This window comes from Podarcis liolepis (genome assembly GCF_965112155.1).
Source record: "Podarcis liolepis genome assembly, chromosome: 9".
Taxonomy (NCBI): domain Eukaryota; kingdom Metazoa; phylum Chordata; class Lepidosauria; order Squamata; family Lacertidae; genus Podarcis; species Podarcis liolepis.
This window is the reverse complement of record NC_139564.1, coordinates 77,181,451-77,196,198: the sequence shown is the minus strand read 5'-3', so window position 1 is coordinate 77,196,198 and position 14,748 is coordinate 77,181,451. Positions and strand designations below refer to the sequence as shown.

Below are 14,748 nucleotides of genomic sequence, written 5' to 3'. Positions count from 1 at the left end.
CCCTGGTATTGATGTCAGACTGACTGGGCGGTAATTATTTGGGTCGTCTCTTTTCCCCTTTTTGAAAATAGGGACAACATTTGCCCTCCTCCAGTCTGCCGGGACTTCGCCTGTTCTCCAGGAATTCTCAAAGATGACTGCCAGTGGTTCTGAGATCACATCTGCCAGTTCTTTTAATACTCTTGGATGCAGTTCATCTGGCCCTGGAGACTTGAATACATCTAAACTAGCCAAGTATTCTTGTACTATCTCCTTAGTTATTCTGGGCTGTGTTTCCTTTGCTGAATCATTTGCTCCAAATTCTTCAGGTCGGGCATTGTTTTCTTTATCGGAGAAGACTGAGGCAAAGAAGGCATTGAGGAGTTCAGCCCTTCCTGTGTCCCCTGTTTGCATTTCACCATCTTCTCCTCTGAGTGACCCCACTGTTTCTTTGTTCTTCCTTTTGCTACGGACATACCCATAAAAGCCTTTTTTGTTGCTTTAACCTCTCTAGCAAGCCTGAGTTCATTCTGTGCTTTAGCTTTTCTGACTTTGTGTCTACACGTGCTGGCTATTTGTTTGAATTCCTCTTTGGTGGTTTCCCCCCTTTTCCATTTTTTGTACACATCCTTTTTTAATCTTAACTCAGTTAAAAGTTCTTTAGATAGCCACCCTGGCTTCTTCAGGCACCTTCCATGTTTCCATCTCATTGGTATTGCCTGACGTTGTGCTTTTACTATCTCCCTCTTAACAAACTCCCAGCCATCATGAACTCCCTTTCCTTTTAGTATTACTGTCCATGGGATCTCACCCAGCACTTCCCTAAGTTTTATGAAGTTGGCTTTCTTAAAGTCAAGAAATTGAGTCCTAGTATGCTTGGCTGCTCCTTTCCGCTGTATAGTAAACTTCAGAAGAGCATGATCACTCGCGCCTAATGATCCTTCCACTTCTACCCCACTAACCAGGTCATCAACATTGGTTAGGACCAGATCTAAAATGGCTGTTCCTCTTGTTGCTTCTCCCACTTTCTGGACAATGAAGTTGTCTGTAAGGCCAGTGAGGAATCTGTTTGACCTTATGCTCTTGGCTGAGTTTGACATCCAACAAATATCCGGGTAATTGAAGTCCCCCATTACTACTATCTCCCTTCCTTTTGCATGCTTGGCCATCTGTTCCAGGAAGGCATCATCTATGTCCTCCGTTTGGCTTGGGGATCTATAGTAAACTCCCACAATGAGGTCTCTGTTATTCTTCTCTCCCTTAATTTTGACCCAAATGCTCTCACTTTGGCTTTGAGGTTCTAAATCTTGGATCTCTTCACAGGTATACACATCCCTGACATATAACGCCACTCCTCCTCCTTTCTTGTCTGGTCTGTTTCTCTGAAATAGATTGTATCCCCCCATTATTACATTCCAATCGTGGGACTTATCCCACCAGGTTTCAGTGATGCCTATTATCTCATATTTAGTTTGCTGTACCAAGAGCTCAAGCTCATCTTGTTTATTTCCCATGCTTTGCGCATTAGTGCAGACATTGAAGTCCATTAATCATTCCCCCATGTCTCTTATTTAAGGATTTTTTCCTCCCACCACTAGGTCTGCGTGCTGTTTGCTCCATTTGGTCGATGACATTTGGATGATCATCTTCATCAATTGATAGACTCCTACCTTCAGGAGCACTGTCTCCCTCCCCCACATTAGTCAGTTTAAAGCCCTCCTGATGAGGTTTCTGAGATTTTTGGCAAAAACATTTCTCCCAACCGTTGTGAGGTGCAGCCCATCGCTTGCCAGAAGTCCATCTTCAAGAAACTGCAGTCCGTGATCTAAGAATCCAAACCGTTCCTGTTTACACCATTTGCGAAGCCAGCTGTTCACTTCCACTATTTTTCCCTCCCTCCCTGGGCCACGTCGTTCAACTGGGAGCACAGATGAGATGACAATTTGTGCATTTAGTTGCTTCAATTTCCTGCCGAGAGCCTCGTAGTCTCTTTTGATCTTCTGGAGGCTATTGCTTGCAGTGTCATTGGTTCCCACATGAACCAAGAGGAAGGGGTATTTGTCAGTGGGTTTTATGATTCCTTGCAGTCGTTCAGTTACATCTTGGATCTTAGCCCCGGGGAGACAGCACACTTCCCGAGACATCTTGTCAGGCCCACAGATCACTGCTTCTGTTCCCCTCAGTAGGGAATCCCCTATCACCACTACACGCCTCCTCTTAGGTTTGGTCGTGGTTCTTCCGTGAGCTGTCTGTTCCAAGGTCGCCTGCACATTCCCTGAGGACTGACTTTGCTGGTCGTCTTCATATACCTGATCGACTGTAATGAGGGAGAGATCCTCAAATGGAGCCTGCTCTTCGTCTTCCATGCTAGGGGAGAGGACCTCGAAGCGATTGTGTATTTCTAAACAATCAGAGCGAACCCTGGGCCTCCTACTTCTTTGAGTCACGTTTCTCCATATATCTGGCTCCTGTGTTGGTGAACTAGCCTCCTTCTCAGGGGAGTCCCCTGTCTCCTCCTTGGTGGAGACGGTGTGCTCTGTTGCTTCCAAGAAGAGCTCCAGCTCTCTAATTCTTTGGAGCGTAGCTACACGTTCCTCCAGTTGCTGGACCCTGAATCCTCAGGCCTTGTGCTAAAGGCAGGGATGCTTCAGGAAGTTGCTACACCAGGGGTCAGCAAAAGAGGGCTAGTCGACTGTCCCTCAGACCTTGTGGGGGGCCAGACTATATTTTGAAAAAAAAGAGAAAGAATTCCTATGCCCCACAAATAACCCAGACAAATCCAACAAGAAAAGAATGTTCAAAACTCACATAGAACTGGGCACGTTTTGCAAAAGGGAATTTCATTAGCATGAGCAGTTTATGAATTCTGGGTGCAGCATACTGCACCTAAGATTTTAGTAGTAGATAGGTAGCCGTGTTGGTCTGCCATAGTCAAAATAAAAAAAATTTCTTCCAGTAGCACCTTAAAGACCAACTAAGTTAGTTCTTGGTATGAGCTTTCGTGTGCATGCACACTTCTTCAGATACACTGAAACAGAAGTTGCCAGATCCTTCTATATAGTGAGAAGGTGGGGAGGGGGGTCCTGGACCTCTTCTGAAGGCGAGCGGGGGGCGAAAGTCTTTGCCCCCCCCCCGCCTGCCTTCAAAAGCCGTCCGCGATAGCGGGAAGCGCTTCCCTGCTATCCCGGACTGCTTTTAAAATGCTGGCGGTGGGGAGCAAAGCCTTTCGGCCCCCGCCGGCCTTCCTGGACCTCTTCTGAAGGCCGGAGGGGGGGGGAAGGCTTTGCTCCCCACCACCAGCATTTAAAAGAGGTCCCCGGAGATTTCCCTATGGGCTTTCTTCTTGCGAAGCAAGCCCATAGGGAAATTCGTCTTGCGAAGCGCCTCCAAAACAGAAAACCCTTTCGTCTTGCGGGTTTTCCGTCTTGCGAGGCATTCGTCTTGTGGGGCACCACTCCATTTGAAGCAACCCTGAGAAGTAGTACTTGATGTGAATTTCTGTGAAGTAAAGTTGTTAGTGTTTGAAGTAGCCCTGAGATTATAAAGTGTTGGGAAATACTCTGGCTAACCGGCATTTACTTATCCGCCATTAAAAACAACATGAAATGAATTCATCCACAAGCATGAAGTGGTATTTCTCCTAAGCATGCTAACATAAAACTATATGTAGGAATAGCTGAATATTTCTTACTTGATACTCAATGGGTCGTAGTAATTAGAAGCTAGCATGTTTGAGAATCTTTGAATTTTTGCCTGCACAAGTTATTATAGATGCACTCATACGGGCCATTTGTTGTGAAATTCTAATAGTAAATCAGCATTTTAAATTAAAGTACCTTTTTCATTTTCTTCTCCCTCTCCCAGCCAAAACTATCAAGTACATATGTGTGACTGGCATGTGAATAAGATTTTCTAATCATTCAGAGCTGCCATAACTAAGTGGAGCAAGTTAGAATCATCTAAAAGTAAATCATTCTGTGATTATTCATAACAAAAATAATCTTTTTTTATCAAAGCCAAAAATAAACAAGTGAATTGTAATACAAATACTATATATTACTCTGCTGGAACAGCCTCTTCTCTGATAATGTTGTTATGACTACAAATCAGGACTAATATTACGGACGTTATTGCTTTACTGAACAGGGAATAAACTCAGTCCAGTTTCTCTCTTCCCATCTTCAGTTTAGCAATTTTCAGTAAAATACCAATTGTTTTTTCTAAAAGTTTTAACTAAGTTATAACTAAGAGTGAGACACATTCCCTCTCTGTGGTTTTTGAGTCTTGCAAAGTTGGCCAACTAGCAAAACATCTAGAGCTGAATTTATTATGAAGAGGAGTAATTGTTTCTATCTTCCTCTAATGTACATATATACCATTCTGCTTCTGAGAAGAAGTTCATAGAGCACCATAGGGCAAGGTAAGCTGGTCATCATATCACCAAGCACTCCTAATAAGCAAGTTGCTCCAACTATTCTTGAGACCAGACTGTAGCCTTTAATGCCTTGATATCCTGCCTCGCCCTCCTTGGAAAGGTAGAAGACCTTGTGGGGCAGGCATTTGGCTCGGATTCCCAGCACTCCTTCTCTCCAAGAGCTCATCCTGGGAGCACTCTGCCTATACTACTGCACCAGCTCTGTGGTGTGAGAGGCTTTTGGAAGTAAGTATGCTAGCCTTTTGCTAGACCTGGATTGAGGTGTCTCAGTCCAGATGTTACTGCCATCTTGGTCTTGGGCATTTTTCTTTCAGTTGTGGTTCTTGGGCCTGTTCCACCTTCCTTGGCACCACTGATCCCTTAGCCTCTGGGCCTGGGTCCAGGTCACTGCTGGCCTTTGGGGTCATGACAATACCTTTATTTCTTTCCTGTTTATAAACAATGGGAGGCAGCCTTCCCAGACTTGATACCCTGCAGATGTTTTGTAAAAGTCCTATCACCCTCAGCCAGCTAAGCCAGTGATGCTGGGAGTTGTAGAACAGCTTGGGGAAGGCTGCTTTGGAGAAGCAGCTTTCTTAAACGTCTCTTATAAAAGAGCCCCACTGTACATTTAACAAAAAGCGGGTTTGAATTTGGGTTCCCCTACGTCCAAACCTAATGCTACATCCATTATACCACCAGTATCAGGTGATAGTCTCAATAAAGAAATTCCTTCCAGTAGCACCTTAAAGACCAACTAAGTTAGTTCTTGGTATGAGCTTTCGTGTGCATGCACACTTCTTCAGATACACTGAAACAGGTATTCAGTGTATCTGAAGAAGTGTGCATGCATACGAAAGCTCATACCAAGAACTAACTTAGTTGGTCTTTAAGGTGCTACTGGAAGGAATTTTTTTATTTTGACTATGGCAGACCAACACGGCTACCTATCTGTAGGTGATAGTCTCATCAGGGATACTTTTTGCAAGTAGGTGAGGAATAATTGTGCAAGCTTTTTTGTTTAGAAGAGGCTTTGTATATATATATCACATTCTGCTAATGTTCAGTATCAATGATTTTATCATCTAGAATCAATTGGGTGTTCGCTACTATTATCATTGCTCCCTTTTTGGGAACACTAGTATTCTGACACACAGTGAACAAGTAGTGACTAGCTTTCAAACTTGTCATCTTCCCAGTCAGCATGCGGTTACTTAGCTGGCACTTGAAGGAGCTGAATATGTGTGCCCTGGAGTATGTTTAAAAATGTTCCAAGGGATTTCCTTGGAAGCTATGTAAGGAAATTGTATATCTGGGCACGGGAATATGCCATGCTGTATTGAAGTGCCTTTTTACTCTTCACTCTTTGAAGTGCCTGGTCTCATTTCTATGTAGACACGTGTAACTGGGTGTCTTTACTGCCTAGCAACTCATTTTAGTCCTTGTGTATACCTAATCCACATAGAGGTTATCCATGGCTACCAGCCATGATGGCTTTGCTCCGCCTCCATGGTCAGTCTCCTCCTAAAGACCAGTCGCTGGAAACCACAGGAGGGGGAGAAGGCCTTTGCACTCAGGTCCTGTTTGAGGGTTTCCCACAGGCATCTGGTTGGCCACTGTGAGAATAGAAGGCTGGACTAGATGGGTCAATGGCCCGATCCAGCAGGTGGTTCATACATTCTAAAGTACAGTTTATTCAGACAATAATTGTGAATTGGATTTCTTTCTTTTCCTTTTTTTAAAGAATTATTGCAAATGGAGCTACAAGCTTCTGAACTGAAGAAGGAACCTAGCACTTATGTGGCTTTGCCAGTTTATGAGGAGTGGGCAATAAAAACAGAGAAAACCATCAGCATTACACTGGCACCTCTGGTTACAAATTCATCTGGTTACAAACGCTTCAGGTTACAAGCTCCGCTATGTTGGGAAACTGCCAGGGAGATATAGTCCATCATGGCCCCAAGCCGTCTGCCGGACGTCCATCGATCTCCCGTAGACAGGCAGATCCAGCAGTTAGCGACACGAAGCCTTAGAAATAGATTGCCACATTCCAGGCTTGTGCACAATGTTTATCAGCAGAAACACAGCCAAAAGCTCGCACCGCAGAAGAGCATAATTACAGTTTATTTAACGCTGAACAGAACAAAGGAAAAACATGACCGTTCTGAGTCAGTGTCTTCGACAAACTGGGAAAACGAAAGGAACATCAGAACATAAACATCCTGTGAATAGGACATGCGCAGACTCTGTGACTCTCAAAGCCTGCTCCCTTTTAAGGTGGAACGGAAATATCCTAACACGCTAACCCAGAAGTAGCTGCTCCTGGTTGCAAACTTTGCCCCAGGATGCAAACGGAAATTGCACGCTGGAGGCCCCGTTAGCAAAAGCACACCTCAGGATAAGAACGGTTTCTTTTTTTAAAAAAAGCATTTCTATTGAATTTTCACAAATTTTTAAGACAAACACAAAAACATAGACAAACATAACACGACACGACACAAATAACAAGTATAATTTCAAATCCTTATTTTCTTAACATCTTTCACTGACTTCCCCACACCTCCCCTTCTTGTATCCCAATTCCAATAGTTAGCAAGTTCTTATCCCCAACTTTTACCTTATTAATATTATACCTAATTCATCTTAATTGACCAATTTTAACTTATGGACCTCAATTTAAACCACAATACTCATCATAAACCCTTTTCTAAAGTCGACCCAAATTCCCTTCCACGAATTTCCCAATTTTTATAATAATTACAAAACAAAATAACAGCAAAAAAACGCAACATATAGTTATACACCCTTTGGATTCCAAAACTCTCACCCCCCCCTTTCCCGGTTTCGATCCCAAAAATATCTCTCAATCTATCAGCTATCAGCCTGGAGATCTCACGTCCGAGGCCCTCAAATCTCTCTCAGTCCCTCTCTGCCGGTTTTGTTGGTAGTCCTTTATATCAGCCATCGAGTTTCAGAGAGGCTCTGTCTCAATAAGATCTATGTTTCTTCCAACCAGACCTCCATATTCAGAAGTGGAGCCCGAATCTTGTTTCTTATTGCTTTTAAGTCCAAATGTCCCAAATGTCCCAAAAGCTCCAACTTTCGCCTTGGTCAAATTTGTAATCCATAGGTCTTCAGATCTCCCAATAGGGAGATCCCTCCAGTCTTCCTTCTGTAATTCAAACCAAATTCTCATCATCCAGGTCTTGTTATTAAAGTCCATCTTTGCAGGCCTCTGGCTCTCCTTTTTCATCTGCAGCATTTCAGCTCCTCAGAAACAGCACATATCTCTTCTTTTTCAGCTGCATAGGTTTCTTGCGTCAAGTCCTTGACACAATCAGCAAGTTTGTTTACTTTAAAATTCAAAGTTGTAACATTTGTAGCCAAAGCTTCACTCTGACCTTGTAACTTTCCCAATAGAAAAAACATTCTGTCCAGCTCAGCCTGTATTTTTCCACCTGCAGCCATTGTAATGTCTCAATACTCCCTCTAGAGGGATTCTAGTTACTTAATATTCCTTCCAACTTTAGTCCAACAGTCAAGTTAATTTGTTTCTGTTTCTTCTTTATTTTTAACAGTTTAAAGTCCAAATATAACAAAAATAACCAGCAGAAATCACAGAAACCAATTTTCCAAGTTTTCCAACTTTGACAGCTCGTTTGACAGCTGTCAAACTCTTTGTATCTCCTCAACAGGCTTTCTCGTGGATCGCTCCCGGATCCCGGGGGGTTGCACTTAACGTCAACTCTTATCCTCCAGCACAGATACTTATAATGCCAAGTCGTGAAATTAATAACTTTTATCCCATAAAAAAGAAAGATCGCTCGACCTTAGTTATCCGGTTCTTGCTTTAATTTGTCTACATGAAGGGGAGACGGACTTCCTTTTAGCGTCTCACCCGATCGTGCCAAATTCAAAAGGGAAAAAATTTTTAGTTCCAATTTCCGTATTATTCACAGGGTGTTGCTTTTAGAGTCCAAATAATCAAAGGAAGAAGTCAGCGCTCTCCAGCCATGGCTTGCGGCTTCACTCCATAGAAGAAGCGGTCTACTCTCAGCACCACGCCACTCCCCGCCCCCCGTTCCGCAGCCTTTAAAAAGGCTCCTTCGCGGGTCGGGGGCGCAAATGGTGCCCGCCGAGTCACCAAGTCCACAGGCTTCAGCGCCTGTGGTTTCTGAGGGTCCCCGCGTCACCGCCGCGGCAGGACCCGTCCTCTACTGAGCCGATTCCCTCCGGAGCTCAGAGGAAATCCGCCATTAGTCGACGGCGCTTGACCCGGAAGTCAGGATAAGAACGGTTTCAGCTTAAGAATGGACCTCCAGAACAAATTAAGTTCGTAACCAAAGGTACCACTGTATAGTAAAAAAAGAAAATTACCGTATTTTCCGCTCCATAAGATACACTTTTTTCCCTCCTAAAAAGTATGGGGAGATGTCTGCGCATCTTATGAAGCAAATGCTGCACGGAGGAGGGATGGACGGGAGCCATGGCTCCCCTTCCTTCCCTCCTCCATGGCTCACTTTAAAGCAGCAAAGCGGGACAAGAGCCGCTTACATGGGTGTAAAGCAAGCACAGCGGGAACCATGTAATCCCTCCTCCCCCGTGCTTGGCCGCCCCATTTTGATGGGCGCACGCACACCACCCCCTTGGGACGATGCTCATGTGGGCGACGTCCCACATCCCCACAGGCGACGTGCCACCACACAAGACCTTCCCTTCGCCACTGGTCTTGCTGGGACAGTAGTGCCTTCCTTTGCAGAAATGGGAAATTTGAAGTGTGGCTGTGGTTTGGTCCTTGTGTTGTGTACGAAGGTGTCAATTAGGTAGGTTTGACTTTAAATGGGAATTGAATCGGATTTCTCCCTCATTCCTCCCAAATATGAAAGCCCCCAGAGCTCTCGGCAAGGAACAAAAAGGAAGAAAGTCCCACTTCTTTTGGCTTTATTAAAATAATTGTGTAGGGCCAACCATACAGTCCTTTGATCTAAGGGACTCAACATGGGAAGCTCATATATTTCCATTGGCTGCCCTCCTTACTAGGGGATAAATTATTATTATTATTATTATTATTATTATTATTATTATTATTATTATTATTATTACCCAGCCCATCTGGCTGGGTTTCCCCAGCCACTCTGGGCGGCTTCCAACAGAACAATAAAATACAATAACCTATTAAACATTCAAAGCTTCCCTAAACAGGGCTGCCTTCAGATGTCTTCTAAAAGTTTCTTCATTTGTTAATGACAGTGATGGTTCTTACTGCCACTGTTGACTGCTGTTCACTTTACATGGTTGAAACATTATTATGATACACCATTAGGTTATTAAATAGTTTAGTACAACATTTGATTCAGAATATTTTTTTCTTGTTTTCCTCCTCTTAAAACTAGGTGCGTCTTATGGTCAGGTGCATTTTATGGAGCAAAAAATACAGTATTATGAATATTGAAAACATTAATTTTCAGTCTTTCAGTATCAAGCAGAAATGAAATATTCAGAGAAAAAGTGTGGCAGGGGAGAGACAATGAATGTTACATGAAATTTAATCATTCTTCTTTTCTGAACTATTCAGCTTTTTCGTATTTGTCATAATATTTATCATGGACTTCTAAAAATTGAAGGTTTGTGTAGACTGAAACAAGCTTCTCTGCTGTTTCACATTTCATAATACATATTCTTTTTCTGGAAAAAGACAAAGGTTTTGAAGGGGGAAAGAACAAACTTCCCTCTGAATATTTTCAATTCCCCCCCCCCCCGGGCCTTTACACCTCTAATGATAAGCAACAATCCTCCTTTCATCTCTCTCTGCTTCCATTCTGTAATGGTTTTCCCCCGTCTGTAAGAAGAGGTCCTCTTGAAACATGAAGCTGCCTTGTGCTGTAAGATCATTGGCCCATCTCCCCCAGTCTAGTCTATCCCATCTGGCTGTGGTTATTCATGGTCTCAGGCAGAGCTATTTTCTTGGCACCTGGAGATACCAGGGATTGAATCCTGAACATTATATATGCAAAGCATTTCTCTACCACTGGACTGTGTCCCTCATCTCCATTATATTACCTGAATTGGCTAGCTTTCCATTGTTGTCTTTTAAAGAGAGATTTATTTCTACCATTTTCATTTTCCTATTCCTACTACTTTACTTGATGTTACGTAAAAGTAAAGGGACCCCTGACTGTTAGGTCCAGTCGCGGACGGCTCTGGGGTTGTGGCGCTCATCTCGCTTTATTGACCGAGGGAGCCGGCATACAGCTTCCGGGTCATGTGGCCAGCATGACTAAGCCACTTCCGGTGAACCGGAGCAGCGCACAGAAACACCGTTTACCTTCCCGCTGGAGCGGTACCTATTTATCTATTTGCACTTTGACGTGCTTTCGAACTGCTAGGTTGGCAGGAGCAGGGATCGAGCAATGGGAGCTCACCCCGTCGTGGGGATTCGAACCGCCAACCTTCTGATCGGCAAGCCCTAGGCTCTATGGTATAGACCACAGCGCCACTCATGTCCCATTCACTTAATGTTAGCCTTTATTAATAATCTAAAAAGAAGTAATTCATTCACTGGTTCTTCTTGCTCTCTGCAATAGTTATAACTATTTATATCTCAGTTTTATAACAGAAGCAATGGAAGAAATTGTAATAGTTTATGTACTGTATGTTAGTTTAGTTAACAATATATAACTTATTATGACACTTACTGATGTGTGTAAATAGCATTTAAATACAAAGGGTAATACCTAACATTAGTCATACTCAGAGTAGACCAGTTAAGTTGGATATCACCCAAAGTACTGCCTGCTCTAGCCATAGGAATGTAGAAATTATTCAATGAATTTTATAAAGAGAAGGCTCCTATGAGATGCATTTAGACATTTTCCCCACTTGGAACACTGCATAGGAATAAATGTAGTAGCTTACTTCAGAGGCATCAACATGAGTTATATTCCCTTCACCATCACATATTCTATATTTATATTCATGTCAGTGATTTTCTGGAGTGATTTGTGGCCCATGCAATCATTTATTCTTTATTAAAACACCTGAGCATATCAAGGCACATTGTTCTCAGTCAATCTGGAGAGCTCCTGAATGTGGTCATTTTGGGAAACACAAGTACCCTTTGGTTTCAACAACATCTGCAAGCATGGAAAACAATTTTCACAAAGCTTCTGTAGGTAACACCCAAAGTGTTTGTTGATAGAAGGCAAGTGGATCATAGAATGAAATGCATGTAGTATAAATTAGGCATTGAGAAGATTTGTCAAGGACGTTTACATTTATGCACCCTTTTGTGATTTATACATTCTTACAATATTTGCTTTTTTATGGGCAAATCTTAATTGATTATTTTGTAATGGCCTGAATGCAGTATGGTGAAACATAGTTTGGTTTCTCTTTTTCTTAGAAGTGCTGATGAAAGGCAAAACTCTCACAATTGCCTCCTATTGCTGTGAAATAATGATTAGCTTAGCTCTATGAAGAGCTGTCAGGGTTGAGCTGTGGTGCCTGCAGCACATTCTGGAGTATGCTGATAGTGGGCAAACTCCTCCCAAACAGGTGAAACGATAAGTGTTCCACATTCCCAGTAGAAGAAAAACAACATAAACCATGCTTTGACACGAAGCATCTAATGATATAAAGGCAGTTGATAGGCTGGCGCCATTGCACACTCAGATGACTGTAGCACACACTTGTCTATATTGCTCACTAAATGAATCAGGCATTCATTTAAAGGGAGGCTTTTGCAGCAGAGAGCATTGAAAACACATGCCTAATAGGTACATTCATTTTAATAGGCTCATTCACTGAGCTGGCCTGATTAATTAGTGCATGTCACCATCTGGTACTTATGGAGACTATTCATTTTTAGAATGCTGAAATTGCAGGGAATAGTGCACACCAATTAAGTTCCTTTTAACTGGATTATGTTGGTATAAAGTATTAGTGTAGGAGGTCTTCATTGTGATTCAGACAGCACACATCGGAAGAGGACCTGCCAGAGCAAAGAAATAGTGCCTGAAATACATAGAAGAAAAAAGAGGCTGCATGTATCTCTTTCATTAGACAAATTGTTAATACCAAGAGAAGTGAACATAAGAAATTGCTTGTAAGCAAGTGGAGATTTCAGGCTTCCTCTCTCTCTCTCTCTCTCTCTCTCTCTCTCTCTCTGTGTGTGTGTGTGTGTGTGTCCTGGATATAATGTAGTTATTTCCCCCCTAGCTTTTGCCTTGATGTCTTTAGTATCACAGGAAGAAGTTAAAATATCAGTATTCACTTTTTCCTCAGTCTTACTCTTTTTTTTGGTATTCAAAACCATAGGTCACTCTTGTCTCGGAAGACTACATTTTCCTACATTAGAGTTAATAAAATCTACACAAAAAACTTTCACAAATTAATGCACTGAAAGGTCCAATAACCCAATGAAAGAATTTTAAATTTTTGTTCTCTACACACCTATCCTTATACTTTGTGCAGTGCATTATTACAATTTGACCACATTCATGTTGATATTGTTTGCAAATAGCTTATTTCTTATTTTGCTGTGTACTTGCTTGCTTGCTTGCAACTGGTTTTACCCTTTTGAGCAACAGGGAAGTTTGTCATCAAAGGGGACTGTCAAGGGATTTCTTTTGCTGTCTCTGCCAGCCTTCAGGTTATTTAATTCATTAGTGTCTTCCGTTGTCTATAATACCAATAGGCTTTTTTAATGCTATAAAACTAAAGCACTTTGAAATATTCTATCAGCACCACTGAAATTAGGGCACCTAATGAATAACAAAGGGTGTTCATGAAAAGTATTCATCCCACAAACTGACTCTGATTTTAAGTCCTCTCTCCTGTCTGTCTCAATTCATTTAGTACTGTTTGGCACCTAGATATGAGAAAGCAGTTTGATCCGATTTATTATATTTCTAAGCCGCTTTTCATTCAAATGAATCCCAAAGCAATTTACAAATAATAAATAACAGTAACATGACAGAACATAAAAGAACATCACCAATACAACATAAATCATATAGAGTAATTAACAAATTATTAGTGAAACAATTACAATGTATAAAAACACTGTTAACAAAGCAACAACTATAAAATAAGTTAAACATCACAATTAAAGCAAAAGTCTTATGATTAACAAATCAATGCAGCATCTATGATCTATAAAACAATTGTAACATTAACAAAACAGCAACCCAAAAATAAACTAATTAATATTTATTATGATTTATTCAATTTATATACCACCCTTTATCAAAAGATCCCAGGGCAGTGTACAACATTAAAAACACATTACAGAACATCAATGATAAAAACATAGTAAAAACATGGTAAAAGGCATACTGACAGAAAGCCTAATAATAAAATAATCCTATACTCTCTCCACACCCCATTGCTCATAATACACATATTTTGTCTATTTTAACGTGGTGATCATAAAAGACTTAAGCTTTTGCACCTGTCTTAAAATTTGTAGTCCAGTGGAAGGCATCATTTTGCCACAGTCTGATTAGTAGAAAACAGTGGTTCTAAAGATGTTGAAGCAAAGGCTGCTTTATCAAGGCAAAGAACACATACATATAAGCCAACCAGTCCTTTAAAAACCTTGTGAACTCAAATTCTTTGGTGGTTATGCTAGTGTATTTTCTAAGACATTTTAGTCTCCTGACACTGCTTTAAACAGATAAAAGCTTTTCAATGGCTACTTGAAAGCAGGTGATAGCCAAAGTAATATTTCTCTCAACTGTCTTCCTAATTATCTTCAATATTTTGGGAAGCAATTTCTTAAATTTAAACTTTTGAAGCAAGAATATATAGAACATACTTGCCTACCTTATATTCATATTGTTTTATACAGTAATTGTGTGCAATATTATCTTGTATGCAACAGCTAAAAGTAGTATGCATGTTCTACTGTCTTATAAGATTGTTTATGAAATAGTGAACCAAGGCTTGCATGTGATATTATTATTATTATTATTACTACTACTACTACCACTACTACTACTGTTACTATTGTTTAATATTATTATTATTATTATTATTATTATTATTATTATTATTATTACTCTGCCCATCTGGCTGGGTTGCCCCAGCCACTCTGGGTGGCTTCCAACACATGTGAAAACATAATAAAACATTACACATTAAAGGGCTTCCTGATACAGGGCTGCCTTCAGATATCTTCTAAAAGTTGTGTAGTTCTTTATCTCCCTGACATCTGATGGGAGGGCGTTCCACAGGGAGGGTGCCACTGCCAGGAAGGCCCTCTGCCTGGTTCTCTGTAGCTTCACTTCTTGCAGTGAGGGAACCACCACATTCATCTTGTGTTATACTGCAGCTCCATCTGGTGTTTGGTAGGA

At 41.5% G+C, this 14,748-nt stretch overlaps 1 protein-coding gene across 4 annotated transcripts in view; it reads left to right on the top strand.

Moving 5' to 3' along the window:
• Positions 1 to 14,748, top strand: part of PEAK1 (pseudopodium enriched atypical kinase 1) — an 83,368-nt gene that overhangs the window by 31,436 nt on the left and 37,184 nt on the right. The gene's annotated exons all lie outside the window — the stretch shown is intronic.